The sequence below is a fragment of the Sminthopsis crassicaudata genome, chromosome 3 (genome assembly GCF_048593235.1).
Source record: "Sminthopsis crassicaudata isolate SCR6 chromosome 3, ASM4859323v1, whole genome shotgun sequence".
Lineage (NCBI taxonomy): Eukaryota > Metazoa > Chordata > Mammalia > Dasyuromorphia > Dasyuridae > Sminthopsis > Sminthopsis crassicaudata.
Window position 1 is genome coordinate 180,433,279 of NC_133619.1, and position 18,338 is coordinate 180,451,616.

Consider the following 18,338-nt stretch of genomic DNA (forward strand, 5'->3'; position numbering starts at 1 on the left):
TAAATAAAATTTAAATTAATTAAAAGCAATATTGACAAAATGTGTGGGAGGCCACTTTTATGCTTCTTACCATTGCAACAGTTGAATGTATGTACTTTTCTCTACTTGTTATATTCTGTTCCTTTAGCTCACACTCCCAAGAAATCCAGAAGAACTATAGCCTAGGCTGTATCAAGTTTGAAGTAAGCTAATCTTTGAATATGAGAACAAAATACAAGCAAAGGAAAGCAAAACAAAAATACTTTCAGTCTTATTTATTGTTAGCTGATAATACTACTTTTCTGTAGATTTAGAGCAGAAAATTTTATGGAGAAAAAAAAAAACATGCTTAGAAGTGTTTAAATAGTTGAAGAAGGAAAATTGCATCTTCAGACTTGTATATTATTCCTCATTGAGGATCCAACCAGCTTCTTATTATCCAAGACTCCCAAAACAACTTGGATCCAAAATCATCATGTTGAACTTTCAGCTGGTTTGTGCACTCTTTTTAAGATTCCCCTCATTTGTAGTGTCTGTGAATCCACCAGCCTCTTATGTCAGATGTAAGGGCAGAAACTGAGCTTTGAGTTCTCAATATTGTATGCTTGTTCACTGAAAGACAACAGGGCCTCACACTTGGGTATCCATTAGGAATAAACTGCCTTGACTTGTAATTCATTGAAGGCTTGTTTTCCTTTTCAGTACTTTATTCATCTCCTCAGTCTAGTCTTCTTTAGGTTATGGTGATCCAGAGGTATTCATGAAGAAATTTACAAACACATTTTAACAGGATTAAAACACCCATAAATAAATAGACAAAAGTCAGGGCCAGAACAAAGCCTGCCCATTCTTCTTGTCTTTTTTCTTTCATGTTTCTGCTACAAGCATATACATCTAGAATTCATTATTTAGGAGTCAAAACTCAGTCTTGAAGACAGAAATTGTAGATGCTTCAGACACTGCTTGATAGTTAACCTGTTGCCACCTGTCTCATTTTTTCTTTATTTTCTCTGGAGAGTTCCTCACAAATCAACTGCTTATAAAAAACAGGCAAGACTTCAGTTTCCCCATCTGAGTACTTATCTAACCACAAAAGAATAAGAACAGTAATGATAATTGGATTTTATGTAGCATTAAGTATATGGCAAGCACTATTCTAAGTACTATGCAAATATTTTCTCATTTGATTTGGTGTTAGTTTCTTTTATTTCCCAATTGGGGAAGATGTTTGTAATTTCCATGGATCATATGGCCAAAGCCCTACCTGAGGTTTTTATATAAAACTCATCTAGGCAATTTCTGGCCTTAGATGACTACATTCTTTTTTTTTTTTTTATTAATTTTATAATTATAAAAAAAATTGACAGTGCATATGCATGAGTAATTTTTTTATAACATTGTCACTTGTATTCATGTTTCCAATTTTTCCCTCCTTCCCCTAGAGAACAGGCAATCCCATACATTTTACATGTGAATAACTACATTCTAATAAGGAATTAGAAACATAAAAAAGGCCCTAGAAGGAGTAATGAAAAGGGTGACCAATATGAGCCATGAGTGAGTTATGGAGAAAGTGGAAAAAATCTAGAGAGTTAGGTTTGTTATTAAAGAAGCTTGACTTCTATAAAAATGCTCACACAGGTCACAGATAACAGAAGAAAGATTTGAACCTGGGTATTCTCATTATAAACAATACTTTAAACCTTCTCACCATGCTTTTATTATGAACTTTAGAGGCAGTGTCCTCTGAAAGGGCTGAGAAACCAAGTAAGAAACTGGGGTTACAGGGCTGGAGTCCCAAGACAGGTATCTATATCTTGGAGATTTCCTAAAAATAGGCAGAGAACAGCCTGCCAGAGCAATTCCAACAGAATAAGGGATTTCTAAGCTAAAATATCAAATAATTATCCCACATCATATTACATCCCACATGTAAGTTCCCATACATCCATAACATACATCTATAACAGCAATAATTGCACAATTTAGCAATTTCCATCCCAAATCTTAAACACACACCTTATCTCTCTATTCCATACAAACCAAAGCAGGAAAGTCTGAATAAAAAACCTTACCTTTGTGATTCCACCCCAATGTGCTGGTTTCGTTTCCATTGCTCTGTGACCTCAGGAAAGTTGTAGTCATCTCATTTCTAAATTTTTGGAGACATTTTAATTATGGTTTCAGGAGAAAGAAGGTAGAAGCTCATCCATTAATTCAATCTCCTAACTGGAAGTGAATAATTTCAGAGCTTAACTGAAAAGAAAACCACACGTTTATTTGAAACTACTTTGGGTGTCCCTTACTAAGAAGGGACTTTCTGTTGGAATACATGGGAATCACCCAACAGTGGCTGTTGAAGATCCAAGCCAGAATGGATCTCCTCTTGTGAAGGGATGAAACAAGGAGACAGACAGCTGCTGTTCTCCGACATCTCTGACTGAGAGGCTATTGCATTGTCTCACCTCCCTTCTCTTCCCTTTGCCTCCAACTTATCTACTTCCCAGTCCCCAACACCTGTGTCAGCAAAGCTTGCTCTGCAACTCCTTCAAATGCTATGATCCACAGCTGGGGAAGCTTTCAGGTAATTAACCTTTCCCTTAACACTTCCCCGGTTGGTTTGTTTTTTTGTTTGTTTTTTGTTTTGTTTTGTTTTTTTTTCTGTTCTTCTGTTATTCTATATGGTCTACAAAGTTTCAAACTGAGAAGAGGACTGTGGTTAGAACAAGCATTTAAGTGTCTCATCAGTCTCCTGGCTTGGCCCTTTGAGGGATTGGTCCATTTAATTACCCCAAATAAAAAAATTCTTACTGGGACTCTTCTTCCTTAATTCTGGAAAGATCCTTCTCATGAACAGCTCTGGTTCTTCTTGTGATTCTTGCCCCATGTTCAGATGCCATATGTTGGACTACACACAAGAGCTTCTGGAATACACAGGAGTCACCTGACAGTGGCTGCTGGAGACCCAACCCAGAATGAATCTCCTCTTGTGAGGGGATGAAACAAAGAGACTGAGACAGTTGCTGTTCCATGACATCTCTGACTGAGAGGCTGTTGCATTGTCTCACCTCCCTCCTCTTCCCTCTGCCCCCAATTTATCTCATTCCCAGTCCCCAACACCTGTGTCAGCAAAGGTTGCCCTACAACTCCTTCAGCTGCTATGATCCACAGCTGGGGAGGCTCTTGGGGAATTGACCTGGGTTTTGGGGTTTTTTTTTTTTTGCTGTTATTCCCCCTCCTGCCTCCTGCCTCACCCCCCCCAACCACATGGTCCCCACACTGAGGAACGCAAGGGGCACTATCACTTCTGGATGAGTGTAGCAGGTGTTGATCTTGTGAAATGTCACGGAGGCAAACTTTCAAACTGAGAAGAGGACTGTGGTTAGAACAAGCATTTAAGTATCACATCAATCTCCTGGCATGTCCCTTTATGTGTTGACCCATTTAATTACCCCAAATAAAAATTTCTTACTGGGGTTCTTCTTCCTTAATTCTGGAAGGATCCTTCTCATGAACAGCTCTGGATTTTCTTGTAATTCTTGCCCCAGGTTCAGATGCCATATGTTGGACTACAGGGGAGAGCTGCTGGAATAATCATCATGTTGAACTTTCACCTGATTCATTCCCTCTTTTTAAGATTCCCCTCATTCGTAGTGCCTGTGAATCCACCAGCCTCTTATGTCAGATGTAAGGACAGAAACTGAGCTTTGGGTTCTCAATCTGGGTTTGCATTCCTGCAGAAGCCCACCCCACTATGTGTGCTTGTTCACTGAAAGACTACAGGGACTCACACTTAGGAATAAACTGCCTTGACTTGTAATTCACTGAAGGCTTGTTTTCTTTTTCAGTACATTATGCACAATCTCCTCAGTCCAGTTTTCTTAAGGTTATGATGATCCATGAAGAAATTTACAAACACATTTTAACAGGATTAAAATACCCATAAATAAAAAGAAAAAAATCAAGGCCAGAACAAAGGCTGCCCATTCTTCTTGTCTTTTTTCTTTCATGTTTCTGCTACAAGCATATACATCTAGAATTCATCATTTAGGAGTCAAAACTCATGGTCTTGAAGACAGAAACCGTAGATGTTTCAGACACTTCCTGATAGTTAACCTGTTGCCACCTGTCTCTTTTTTTTCTTTATTTTCTCTGGAGAGTTCCTCAAAAATCAACTGCCTCATAAAAAAACAGGCAAGACTTTAGTTTCCCCATCTGAGTACTTATCTAACAACCACAAAAGAATAAGAACAGTAATAATAATTGGATTTTATGTAGCATTAAGTATATGGCAAGCACTATTCTAAGTACTTTGCAAATATTTTCTCATTTGATTTGCTGTTAGTTTCTTTTATTTCCAAATTGGGAAGATGTTTGTAATTTCCATGGACCATATGGCCAAAGCCCTTTCTGAGGTTTTTATATAAACCTCATAGAGGCAATTTCTGGCCTCAGATAACTACATTCTAATAAGGAATGTAAAACATAAAAAAGGTCCTAGAAGGAGCAGTGGAGAGGGTGACCAATGTGAGCCAAACAGTTATGGAGAAAGTGAAAAAATCTAGAGTTAGGTTTATTGATGAAGAAACTTGACTTCTATAGAAATGGTCACACAGGTCACAAATAACAGAAGGATTTGAACCTAGGTATTCTCATTATAAACAACATGTTATACCTTCTCACCATGCTTTCTATCTCAGACAACCTTCTTTTAATAATTTTATAAAAAGAAAAAATGATATTCATATTGGTTGCCTCAGACAAGATCACAAAGCTACTAAGTTTCAGAGTTGGAATTAGTACATAGTGCTTCCAATTTCAAGAATCTTTGCATTGAAGATTTCTTCATAAAAATTTTGTTATTGTTGGACTGGATCTATTCTTCCCTTCTGTAACTACAATTCATCCCCTTTATTTGTTGTAGGTATTCGATAGTTTGTGTGTGTGTGTGTGTGTGTGTGTGTGTGTGTGTGTGTGTGTGTGTGTGTGTGTGTGTGTGTGAAAGAGAGAGAGAGAGAAAGAAACAGAGAAACATAAAAGAGAGAGAGAAAAAGAAGAGAGAGAGAGAGATTGGAAGAGGAAGTTTTGAAAACTTATAAATTTGATAAGTTGTATGGATAGATGAGAATATAAAATATTTTAACAATGTTGTCTTTATGCAGGAAGTCATAATCAGTGACTAAACTAAAGAAATGAATATGAGAAAAGATTCTTTTTAGTTAAAATCCAGAACAAAGCTTGAAAATCCAGGCTAGATTAAAAAAAAAAAAAAAAAAAACTCAAGGTGTGCTCAGCTGCTCCTCCTTATCTCCATCCTCCAAGGATATTGTTTGATTTCACATCCCTCTATTCTTGGTAACCTGCAAAAGTTTCTCAAGTAGCTCCCAAATGTATTTTAAAAATTATTTTAACTCATAATCATTATTAATTAGTAATTTTGATAGGTGTATCATCACCAATCAATAAAAATAGTGGCTGATATTTTCTACATGGAACAAATTTCAAGCCTTTGATGACACTCTTGAAATCCCATGAAGTTAACACTACTTGTCTTATTACTGAAAGGATAGTCACATCTCTAAGGGAAGAGAGAATCTTGAATCTATAATTAATTTATGTCTTCCTCTTCTCATATCCATTCTCCGAGTAGCAGATCCCAGTTTTACAGCACACCAGCAGAGTCCACACTGGTGAGGGTCTTTCTCTTTATGAGAAATCAAAATCCTCTTTTTTGCTGCAAATAGGGAAGGCAGGCTGGTGTTTTCCATCAGAATCCTAGCTACGTAATGTCTGTGATTTGCTACTAGGCCAAATCCCCTTTGCTGCACTATGATCTAGTGCAGTGTCCTCAGATTTAACCTTTTTGATTTAAGTAATCCTTATAATCTTTGTATGCATTTTTGTCAGACATCTTCCAAATTCCAATCACCATTTTCATCTCAAACTTTTTGCTTCATAAATTCATAGACCATAGGGTCAGGAAGGAATGTTTCTTGTATTTGCAATTCTTGTTGATTGATAGATATAAGAGTTGTAAGTGACCTGAGGAGTCATCCTCAGGAGGAGGAAAGAAAAATAATACAGGTGGCCTCCATCACTTCAGCAAAATGAAATGCAAAATCCTTTCTACTTTGCAGTTCTTGAGTAGATAGCACCTGCAACAAGTATAAAACTTTCTAAATGTTCAATTTTCCTTTTCTTTCCTTAAACAAAGATTATTGTATTTCCTGGAGGTATTATTTCACTTTCAGAATACCAAATGTCTGGCTAATACCTTTCCCCTGCTTTGGTTTTCTCTATTTTGAAAGATAATAGTATTGGAATAGAATCTTTATGTAATACTGCTCATTGGCTATGTATCCTTCTCTGAAAGGGCTGAGTATTGGGGCCCAATTTCTACTTAAAGACATATTCTTGGATTGAAAAGTTGTTAAGGGATTGTTGGCGGAGTTGTGAACGAATCCAGCCATTCTGGAGAGCAATTTGGAATTATGCCCAAAAAGTTATCAAACTGTGCATACCCTTTGACCCAGCATCGCTGTTATCGGGCTTATATCCCAAAGGAATACTAAAGAGCGGAACGGGACCTCTATGTGCCAAAATGTTTGTGGCAGCTCTTTTTGTTGTAGCTAGAAACTGGAAGATGAATGGATGTCCATCAATTGGAGAATGGTTGGGTAAAATATGGTATATGAAGGTTATGGAATATTATTGCTCTATAAGAAATGACCAGCTGGAGGAATACAGAGAGGCTTGGAGAGACTTACATAAACTGATGCTGAGTGAAATGAATAGAACCAGAAGATTACCGTACACTTCAATGCTATATGAAGAGGTATTCTGATGGAAGTGGATATCTTTCAACATAAAGAAGATCCACCCAGTTGATCAGTGATGGACAGAAATAACTACACCCAGAGAAAGAACACTGGGAAGTGAATGTAAATTGTTAGCACTGCTGTCTATCTACCCAGGTTACTTATACCTTCGGAATCTAAACTTAATGTGCAACAAGAAAGTGGTATTTACACACATATATTGTATCTTGGTTATATTGTAACACATGTAAAATGTATGGGATTGCCTGTCTTGGGGGAGGGGTGAGAGTGGAGGGAAGGGGGGGATAATTTGGAAAAATGAATACAAGGGATAATAGTATAAAAAATTATTCATGCATATGTACTGTGGGGAAAAAATTCTAAATTAAAAAAAAAAAAGAAAGAAAATTTGTTAAGGGACAGGTCAATGCTCTGAGAGCCTCCACAGCTGTGGATCATAAAATCTGAAGGAGTCGAAGGGCAGCCTTTTCTGACACAGGTGTTGCAGACTGGGAATGGGATAAATTGGAAGCAGAGGAAGGAGGAGAGAGGTCAGACAAGGCAACGACCACCAAGGAGAAAAGTCATAGAACAACAACAGCCTCTCAGTCTCCTTGTATCATCCCCTCACAAAAGGAGAACCATTCTGGGTTGGATCTCCAGTAGCCACCATTAAGTGACTCCCTCGTATTCCAGAAGCTCTCCCATGTAGTCCAACATGGCAACTGAAGATGGGGCAAGAATTACAAGAAGAAGCAGAGCTGTTCATGAGAAGGATCCTTCCAGAATTAAGGAAGAGCCCCGGTAATTATTTTATTCAGGGTAATTAAATGGGCCAACATATCAAAGGGCCAAGCCAGGAGACTGATGAGACACTTAAATGCTTGTTCTAACCGCGGTCCTCTTCTCAGTTTGAAAGTTTACCTCCATGACATTTCACAAGATCAACACCTACTACAACCATCCAGAAGTGATAGTGCCGCTTGTGTTTCTCAGTGTGGGGACCATTTGGTTGGGGGGGAAGGGGGAAGGGGGGAGGGAAATAACAGCAAAAAAAAAAAAAAAAAACTGGGTTGCAGAGCAACCTTTACTGACACAGGTATTGGGGACTGGGAAGGAGATAAGTTGGAGGCAAAGGGAAGAGGAGGGCAATGCAACAGCCTCTCAGTCAGAGAACAGCAACTGTCTCAATCTCCTTGTTTCATCCCTTCACGAGAGGACATCCATTCTGGGTTGGATCTTCAACAGCCACTGTTGGATGGCTCCCATGTATTCCAACAGAAAGTCACTTCTTAGTAAGGGACACCCAAAGTAGTTTCAAATAAACGTTTGGTTTTCTTTTCAGTTAAGCTCTGAAATTATTCACTTCCAGTTAGGAGATTGAATTAATGGATGAGCTTCTACCTTCTTTCTCCTGGCGTGGAATCCCAAAGTTAAGGTTTTTTATTTCTATCAGACTTCCCTGCTTCAGTTTGTGTGGAATAGAGAGATAAGGTGTGTGTGTGTGTGTGTGTGTGTGTGTGTGTGTGTGTGTGTGTGTGTGTGTGTGTGTGTGTGTGTTTAAGATTTGGGATGGAAATTGTTAAGTTGCGCAATTATTGCCGTTATGGATGTATGGGAACTTTAAATGTGGGATGATTATTTGATGCTTTAAGTTAGAAATCCCTTATTCTGTTGGAATTGCTCTGGCAGACTGTTCTCTGATTGCCTCTTTTTAGGAAATCTCCAAGATATAGACATCTGTCTTGGGACTGGCACTCTCCAGCCCTGTAACCCCAGTTTCTTACTTGGTATGTCAGCATTTTTCAGAAGACCCTGCCGTTTTGGGATGAAGCCTCTAAAGGTCGGGTTTGCCTGCCTTCGTGGTCTAAACTGCGCATATTCTGCTCAGAAATCCTTTCTGGATCATGGAAGCAGTTTCTTGTTATATCAGAGGGGACAGGTGGAGCTACTCCAGCCCCCACTCTTTCTCTCCTTTGGAAACCCTGACAGACTTGGGGTGCCTCTCCTAGCATGGACTGTCTTGAGCACTGCTACTCCCTAAATAAACAGAAACTGAGTTAAGTGCACAAATGACTACAGACCACCCAACACAGTGAACCGTCCGTGTCAAACTGGATTCTCTGGCTGAGATGAGGGCCTTTGTACTGCTGATCACTTTGGGGATGTCAGGGAGAGGGTTGCCCTTGACATAAGTTCTTGCATTTTCTAGTTTTATTTTTGATTTATTTGCTTCACATTGGGTTGGTCAAAATGATAGTGCTGAGACCTCCCAGGTATCCAAGGGGAAGGAATTCAATAATTCAAATATTCAGAAGCAGAGTGTGTAATGTGCCTCAGTTTCCCTAGATTGTCATCTTTGTATCTTTGTCTGCCAAATGCCAATCTGTTCTGGGATAACTGTTTCCGAGACCATCGGTGGAAGCAATTTTTATGGTATGGACTTTGTGGCAACAGAATAACCTCACTGATTGCAATATGACTACCCTATATAATTATATTAGTAACTGAAACAGTTCAACAGTCCCTATCAAAATATTGCATACAGAAGATGCTATTAAAATGATGATTCTTCAGAGAAAAGGCTGGAATGTATTAGAGGAGTATGATCTTGATGGTGAACTTGATAAACGATGTATAGATACGTCAACTGATTTTGAACAGTGTGTAAGTTCATAGAAATATGATAGATGAAATCATTTATATATTCCAGAGGGAAACTGGGGAATAGAGAGATAGGGTGAAGAACTTACATGAATGTATGAATTATTTTTCTGTATTTTATTTTCATTATTTCTGTGTTTCCCCTATGACCCGTATAATATGTATAGGCTCATATTTACTTGAGCCTTGGGCAGTGTATTATGATATTAAAGAAAAGTTCTGATTCGCTCCTATAAATGACGCTCTCAAGCTCAATTAAAAAATAAAAGTAAAAAGTTTTAATCAAACAAGACAAGGTACAGACAATTTAGATTTACACAACAAAACAAATAGAAACAAGAACAATTAACAACATGACAATTATAGCAGATAGAGGAAGAGAATACATCACCAATTCAAGGGAACCTCAAAAACTCAAATGGCTGGGATTCCCGTTTCAGCCTCAATCAACTTGAATTGTGTAAAGATTTTTCCGGGCGAAGCGTCCTCCCCACGGATGAGAATCAGTGGAGATGTAAGATTCTTAATCTTATATACCTCTCTTAAACAAAGAGGGCTTTCAGCCAAGAAGTCTGGCACGCATACATATGTAGAAATACGTGACCTTCTAGTGTTTTGACTTACTCTATATATTATCTTGACATCTATAAAAATACATGACCATCTGGTGTTTTGACCCATTCTATATTGTCTATACCTTGACGTGTTTCCTTATCAATTGTATATGCTCAGGGAGGAAGCCAACCGCCCTAAGCATAGACATTCCCAGCAATGGCTAGTTCCTGGTACCTATTGTCAAGGACATATAGAGTTAATGGAATGGTCAAATTCCCATAATTTAGAAGCTCAGGCCTGTTAGATTTGAGTGAGCTTACAATTCTAATATGAAATTTTAATTTCTTATTCAGGCAGCTATAACCACATTTACTTAACCTGAGCTGATGACATTGATCAGTTTTGGACACTTAGCGATATTTAGTCTTCCGAAGCCTGAAGGCCCGCTTTTCTGTTTCCTAGGATTTCTAGGATGATTGTGGTGATTCTGGATTCAGGTGATTCTGGGGAAACAGAAACCTTCCATTACAATCTCTCCCATAGCAACAACCAATTAAATGCCTCCCCCTCCCCTTCCCGATGCTCTCTTCCTTGATGTGGCTGTGTATCTTTACTGCTTCTTTAGCCCTTCTACCACAAGCTTTCCTTTCCCTTATGTTGTGACAGAAGGGCTCATCCTCTGGAGGTTTTAATAAACAATCTTTGTGTTTGCTACTGAGTGATCTCTGAGCAGCCCTTTGGGGTAAGTGTCTTCTACCTTCCTCACAAGTTGATGCCTTGTAGTCTGTTGGCCTAGTTATTTTAACACCAACCACCAACGGCCTCGTTCGAGGCAGGGCTGGTCTGTGGGCGCCGCGGCTCCGCCGCGCCCCCGGCAGCAGCGGCCTCGTTCGATATTGAGTGAAATGAACAGAACCAGAAGATCTCTGTACACTTCAATGCTATATGAAGAGTATTCTGATGGAAGTGGATATCTTCAACATAAAGAAGATCCAACTCACTTCCAGTTGATCAATGATGGACAGAAATAACTACTCCCAGAGAAGGAACACTGGGAAGTGAATGTAAATTGTTAGCACTACTGTCTATCTACCCAGATTACTTATACCTTCGGAATCTAATACTTAATGTGCAATAAGAAAATGGGATTTACACACATATATTGTATCTAGGTTATATTGTAACACATATAAAATGTGTGGGATTGCCTGTCATCTAGGGGAGGGAGTAGAGGGAGGGAGAGGATAATTTGGAAAAATGATTACAAGGGATAATGTTATAAAAAAAAATTACTCATGCATATATATACTGTCCACAAAAATTATAATTATAGACTTCCGGCCAATATGGCGGCGTGGAGGCAGACAGCTGCTTGAGCTCCTCGTTTTCTCTCAGAACTTACTTCATGACAAGCCTCTGACTTAATGCTTGACCCAGAAAGAAATCCACAAATTATCACCAAGAGAAGACATCCTTGAAAGTCGCCAGAAAAGGTCTGTGTTTGTTCGGGGGAGGGTCAATCAGACTGGGCGCAGACTGAGGGCAGACAGCCAGAGCAAGACAGGCAGCTCACACAGCTCAGACCGGAGGGGGAGGGGTGTGATCTCTGCCGTTTCTGCGAAAGGGCTTTTGCCCCAGTGTGGATGCTCCGTCTTGGCAGCAAGCCAGGAGCAGCAGAGAGGGTGTAAACACCGGAGGTGAAGATTAAAACCCCAGAAAGCCAGCGTCTCTCAGAGCCCGGTCACCCCCAAACCCCACCTGGACTGACTCGGTATGTTCTCAGAGCCTCAGAGCGCAGACTCAGTATAGTCATTGCTGTTCTGTTAGTGGCTCTCTGCTGCCCTACCCCCAGTCTGTAGAGGAAGCCCATTAATAACATCCAGCCCTATCCCCCGCAAAACAGACCAATTGTTTCTCTTGTCAGTTTGTTTTCTTTGATTCCTACTCTGACAAAATGAACAAAAAATTCAAAAGGGCTCTAACCATTGACAGCTTCTGTGTGGAGAGGGAGCAGACTTCAAATGCTGAGGAGACTAGGAACAGACTGTCCCCAGATGTATCCCCTGGGAGGGATATAAGCTGCTCCTCAATACAAAAGAACCTCATAGAGGAAATCAAAAAGGCTCTCACAAGAGAGCTGGAAGAGAAATGGGAAAAGGAAAGGGAAGCTTGGCAAGAGAGCCTGGAGAAGTCATCCCATGCATTCAAAGACAGAATGGATAAAGAAATCAAATCATTGAGAAACAAGATTAGTGAGCTGGAAAAGGTAAACAACTCCAAGGAAAACAGGATTAGTGAGCTGGAAAAGGTAAACAACTCCAAGGAAAACAGGATTAGAGAGCTGGAAAAAGAAATCAGCTCTCTAAAAAATAAAATGGATAAAATGGAAAAAAATTCCATAGAAGATAAAAACTCAATTGGACAATTACAAAGAGATATAAAAAAAGTGAGTGAAGAAAATACATCATTGAAAATTAGACTGGAACAAGTAGAAATGAATGACTCAAGGAGAAACCAAGAGGGAGTCAAGCAAAACCAGAGAAATGAAACAATTGAAAAGACTGTCAAGTACCTTACCAGAAAGACAACAGACCTGGAAAACAGATCCAGGAGAGACAATTTGAGAATAATCGGACTCCCTGAAAAATGGGAGGAAAAAAAGAGCTTGGACACCATTTTCAAGGAAATTATCTGTAACGAGCTGTCGTCTCTAGAAGCTGCCGGATCACTCTCTGGGAAGAGATCTGCTGTGTCTTCTCAAATCTCTTAGACAGATTCTTCTTCCGAACCGTTGTCTCCAGGTAGTTGCTGTTAACTCTTGTCCAAAGAAGTGACTTCCCTTCCTGCAGAGAGCCCCGTCAAGCCTGATGCAATTCAGAGTCTTTCTTCTTGAATCCTGGCTCTGAATCTCCTCCAGCTCTTATCCTTCTCCAGGCTGATCTGCTCTCTGGGCCCAGTGCTATCTCTTTTATCCTCCCAGAGAATGGGCGTGGGATAATGCAAGGGCTTCTGGGAAGAACCACCCCAGCCAATGAGCTTGCCCCCTCTATCAAGTCAACCTGAGTTCTCACCTTGTAATTGTCCAGAAAACCTGAATTCTCACCTTGTCACTGTCCAGACAACCTGAGTTCTCACTTAGTAATCCTAACATCTCCCCCTTTCTTTTGATTTAGAACATAGGACAGTCATGACCTTGAAACATAAATCCATCAATATGGGAAGTATTACAGATAATTACATAAATGACCTTGAAACATAAATCCATCAATATGGGAAGTATTACAGATAATTACATAAATTACATAAGCACATAGTAACATAGTAACATAACACATGCTAGAAGTATATAACATAATCATAAATCGAAAATTTATAAATGTCCATAAGTCCATTGTCCATTAGTCTCATCTTGTGTGAGGAAGTCCAATGATTCCTGCTGGTTTTTAAAGTTCTTTAACAGTCTTCTTATTATCCATGCTCTTTCAGTGTCAGATGTTTCTTAGATCTTCTCCTTTATTTTGAGGTCTTTCTCTTTTTCTATCTCTCTCTGATGGATAAGGCGAATATGACTCGTTGGCACCCATCTGATTCCTTCTCCTGCTGAAGAAATACAAGCAAACCCTCTCCCCCAGGCAGTTAACCTATCTGGTCCCTTCCATTCACCACTTTCTGGATCTCTCCACATCACCTGGCGATTATCTAAGGACAGTGGAGATGCTCGCACTGGACACTGCCCTTCTGGTGGGTTATAAAACCTGTCTGCCGGAGCCAGTGCATCTTTGTCAAAAATTAGAAAATTAATGGTATAGAGAACTAAATTTAGAAGTTCCCTAGGGCTACCTGTGGCTCCCCCTTTCTTTTGTTTTTGGAGGAGTGTCTTAATATCTCTGTTTCTTCTCTCTACTATTGCCTGCCCTTGAGGATTAAAGGGTATGCCCGTGGTATGTAAAATCTTATACTGTGCACAAAAGTGTGTAAAATGTTTGGACGTATATGCAGGTCCATTGTCTGTTTTTATTGCTTGTGGCACACCCATAATTGCAAAAGCTTGTATAAGGAATTCAGTGACCACTCGGGCTGTCTCTTTTGCTGCTGGCATTGCAAATGTGAATCCTGAAAAGGTGTCTACCACGACATGAATAAAAGATAGACGACCAAAAGATTTATAATGGGTCACATCCATTTGCCAGATTTCATTGGGTCTCAAACCACGAGGATTCTTCCCTGGAGGGAGTGTAGGAGCATGGAAAGGAAGACAAGCTGTACAGCTTTTTACTATGCTCCTAGCTTCCTCTCTTGTGATTCCAAATTGTAAACATAAAGCTCGAGCAGCCTGATGATATTTAGAATGAGATTCTTGTGCTTCCTGAAATAAAGGACTACTGGCTAACATGGTTAGAAGGCTATCTGCCTTTGAATTTCCATCAAAAATGGGACCTGGAAGTCCACTATGTGAGTGGACATGCAAGATATAAATCTTGCCTGGATGTTTTCTCACTTGCTCTTGAAGTTCCTTAAAGAGCTGATAAATATTGGAGGCTGCAAATTTTATTTGGGCTGTGGCAATTCTTTGTACTACACCTACTGAATAGGCTGAATCAGTAATTATATTTACGTCTCCTGGGTAATAAGTGAGAGCTAGCATGATAGCAAATAATTCATTCTGTTGAGTGGATTGAAAAGGAGTCCTGATTACTCTCTTTATGGTTAAATCATGAGAGTATATGGCACAAATATTTTCTTTGGAGGCATCTGTAAAGATTGTTGGTCCTTTAAGAGGAACCTTAGAAACCTTTTCTTCAAAAATCCATCGCCAATTATGTAGTAGCCGGGTAATCTTTAATGGAGATCCATGTGCAAAATTTGGAGCGGTGGCCAATAAAATTTGCCATTCTGGGATGGTCTCACAGCATACATTAATCTGTGCGTTAGTATAGAATGTGTATATTTTTTCAGGACTTATCCCAGATAATTGTGTTACTCTCTTAATAGCCTTTAATAAAATCCTAGCCACAAGCACTGGGTAAGGTGTAAGGCTTTGTTCTGGTTGTGCTGGGAGGTTCACCCACTCAATCACTCTGTCTCCTTGATGAAGGACTGCTGTGGGTGCCTCTTTTGTAGCAAAAACTGATATTTCCAAGGGTTTTTGAGTGACTCTTTCAACCACATTGGATAAAGCCAGTTCAACTTCTCGCAAAGCCTTTTGTGCTTCTTTTGTAAGCTGGCGTGGTGAATTTAAAGCACTGTCTCCCCTTAAAATGTCATATAGAGGTTGTAGTTGATTGGTAGTTAAGCCTAACACTGGACGCATCCATTGGATATCTCCTATTAATTTTTGAAAGTCATTTAAGGTGTTCAACTTCTCTGTTCTTAAAGAAAGCTTTTGTACTGTGAGTGTCTTAGGATATACTTCATATCCTAAATACTGAAAAGGAGCATGTCTTTGAATTTTTTCTGTAGCTATATGCAGTTTGTAGTACTTTAATGTTTCCATGGTCCTTTGTAGACATGCCTCTAACATTTGTTCCTCAGGTGCACATCCCAAAATATCATCCATATAATGTAACAATATTACTTTTGGAAAGGCTTTTCTTACTGGAGCAAGAGCAGCTGCAACATACATTTGGCACATAGTAGGGCTGTTTTTCATTCCCTGTGGCAAAACTGTCCATTCATATCTTTTATAAGGCTCGGCCAAATTAACACTAGGCACTGAAAAAGCAAATCTTTTCATATCCTCCTTATCTAGAGGAATAGAATAGAAACAATCCTTAATGTCTATAACCCATAGAGGCCATTCTCTTGGCAACTGAGTAGGAGATGGAAGTCCAGGCTGAAGAGTTCCCATAGTTTCCATCTGTTCATTTACTCTTCTTAGATCAGTTATCATCCTCCATTTTCCAGATTTCTTTTTCACCACAAATACTGGGGAATTCCAAGGACTTAGAGAAGGCCGCAAGTGTCCTTGGTCAAGTTGTTCTTGCACTATGTCTAATAAGGCCTGAATTTTATCACTTCTTAAGGGCCACTGTTCTACCCACACTGGTGAATCAGTCTTCCACTGAATAGGAACTGGTGAAAGTGCAGGTAGGCCTTCAACAGCAGCCCTGCCTAAAAAGCCGAAGTGCTTATTTGTAATCCTATCTGCTGTAAAATGTCTCTTCCCCACAGATTGATGGGGATTTTTTCACATCGGGCGCCAAATTGCGAAGGTCTGGTCTAGCTCCTCTTGTCAGGATAAGCAAAAGTCCTTGCCCCACGTTGGGCGCCAAATGTAACGAGCTGTCGTCTCTAGAAGCTGCCGGATCACTCTCTGGGAAGAGATCTGCTGTGTCTTCTCAAATCTCTTAGACAGATTCTTCTTCCTGTAGTGAACCGTTGTCTCCAGGTAGTTGCTGTTAACTCTTGTCCAAAGAAGTGACTTCCCTTCCTGCAGAGAGCCCCGTCAAGCCTGATGCAATTCAGAGTCTTTCTTCTTGAATCCTGGCTCTGAATCTCCTTCAGCTCTTATCCTTCTCCAGGCTGATCTGCTCTCTGGGCCCAGTGCTATCTCTTTTATCCTCCCAGAGAATGGGCGTGGGATAATGCAAGGGCTTCTGGGAAGAACCACCCCAGCCAATGAGCTTGCCCCCTCTATCAAGTCAACCTGAGTTCTCACCTTGTAATTGTCCAGAAAACCTGAATTCTCACCTTGTCACTGTCCAGACAACCTGAGTTCTCACTTAGTAATCCTAACAATTATCAAAGAAAACTGCCCAGACGTTTTGGAAACAGAGGGTAAAATAGACATTGAGAAAATTCATCGATCACCTACTGAAAGGGACCCTAAAATCAAAATGCCAAGAAATATAGTGGCCAAGTTCAAGAACCATCAGACAAAGGAAAAGATATTGGAAGCTGCTAGAAAAAAACAATTCAGATATGGAGGATCCACAATAAGGATAACACAGGATCTAGCAGCATCCACATTAAAAGAACGCAGGGCCTGGAACATGATATTCCGAAAGGCTAAGGAACATGGTATGCAGCCAAGAATAACTTACCCAGCAAGAATGAGCATCATTTTCCAGGGAAGAAGATGGACATTTAACGAAATAAATGAATTCCATCTATTTTTGATGAAAAAACCAGACCTACATAAGAGGTTTGATCTTCAAATACAGAACTCAAGAGACTTCTAAAAAAGGTAAAAAGAAATCTTGAGAACTATACTTCTTTCAAAAAAATATGCAAAGAACATATGTACAATTTGTCTTAGAAACTAGAGGTGGAAAGGAGATTATATCATAAAAAAGTATAAAGTGGTGGTACTACATCTCATGAAGAGGCAAAGGTAACCTCTTATATCTGAGAGAAAGAAAGGAGGGAGATGAACATAGCGTGTATCAATAGACATATTCGATTTATGGTGAAACTTCTTCCACTTCATTGAAAAGTGAAAGGGAAGGAGTAAGCTAAGGGGAAGGGAATACAGTAATTTCGAGGAAAAGGGGTAAAATAAGGGGAGGATCTTTAAGGTGGGGGAGGGATCCTAAAAAGGGAGGGCTGTGAAAAGCAAGTGGTGTTTACCAGTTTAATACTGGATAGGAGGGTAAAAGGGAAGGAAAGGGGAAAAGCATAAGCAGGGGTTAATAGGATGGCAAGCAATATAGAATTAGTCCTTCTAACCATAAATGTGAATGGGGCAAACTGCCTCATAAAGAGGAAGCAGTTAGCAGACTGGATTAAAAGTCAGAATCCTACTATATGTTGTTTACAGGAAACACACCTGAAACAGGATGAGACATTCAAACTAAAAGTAAAAGGGTGGAGCAGAATCTATTATGCTTCAGGCAAAACCAAAAAAGCAGGAGTAGCCATCCTCATCTCAGATCAAGCAAAAACAAAAATTGATCTAATTAAAAGAGATAAGGAAGGGCATTATATCCTGCTAAAGGGAAGCATCAATAGTGAAGCAGTATCAATATTAAACATGTATGCACCAAGTGGTGCAGCATCTAAATTCTTAAAAGAGAAATTAAGAGAGCTGCAAGAGGAAATAGATAGCAAAACTATAATAGCGGGAGATCTCAACCTTGCACTATCAGAATTAGATAAATCAAACCACAAAATAAATAAGAAAGAAGTCAAAGAGGTAAATAGAATACTAGAAAAGTTTGATATGATAGATCTTTGGCGAAAGCTAAATGGAGACAGAAAGGAATATACTTTCTTCTCAGCAGTTCATGGAACCTATACAAAAATTGATCATATACTAGGGCATAAAAACCTCAAAATCAAATGCAGTAAGGCAGAAATAGTAAATGGATCCTTTTCAGACCA

At 39.6% G+C, this 18,338-nt stretch overlaps 1 long non-coding RNA gene across 1 annotated transcript in view; it reads right to left on the bottom strand.

Moving 5' to 3' along the window:
• Positions 1-241: 241 nt before the first annotated feature.
• LOC141560895 (uncharacterized) overlaps positions 242-18,338 on the bottom strand; it is a 29,271-nt gene continuing 11,174 nt past the window's right edge. Inside the window, exons 3-5 of the long non-coding RNA XR_012487877.1 lie at positions 10,395-10,519; positions 2,055-2,131; positions 242-1,062 (exon numbers count right to left, since the gene is read on the bottom strand). This is a non-coding gene — a long non-coding RNA (uncharacterized LOC141560895). The remainder of the gene's footprint in view (positions 1,063-2,054; positions 2,132-10,394; positions 10,520-18,338) is intronic.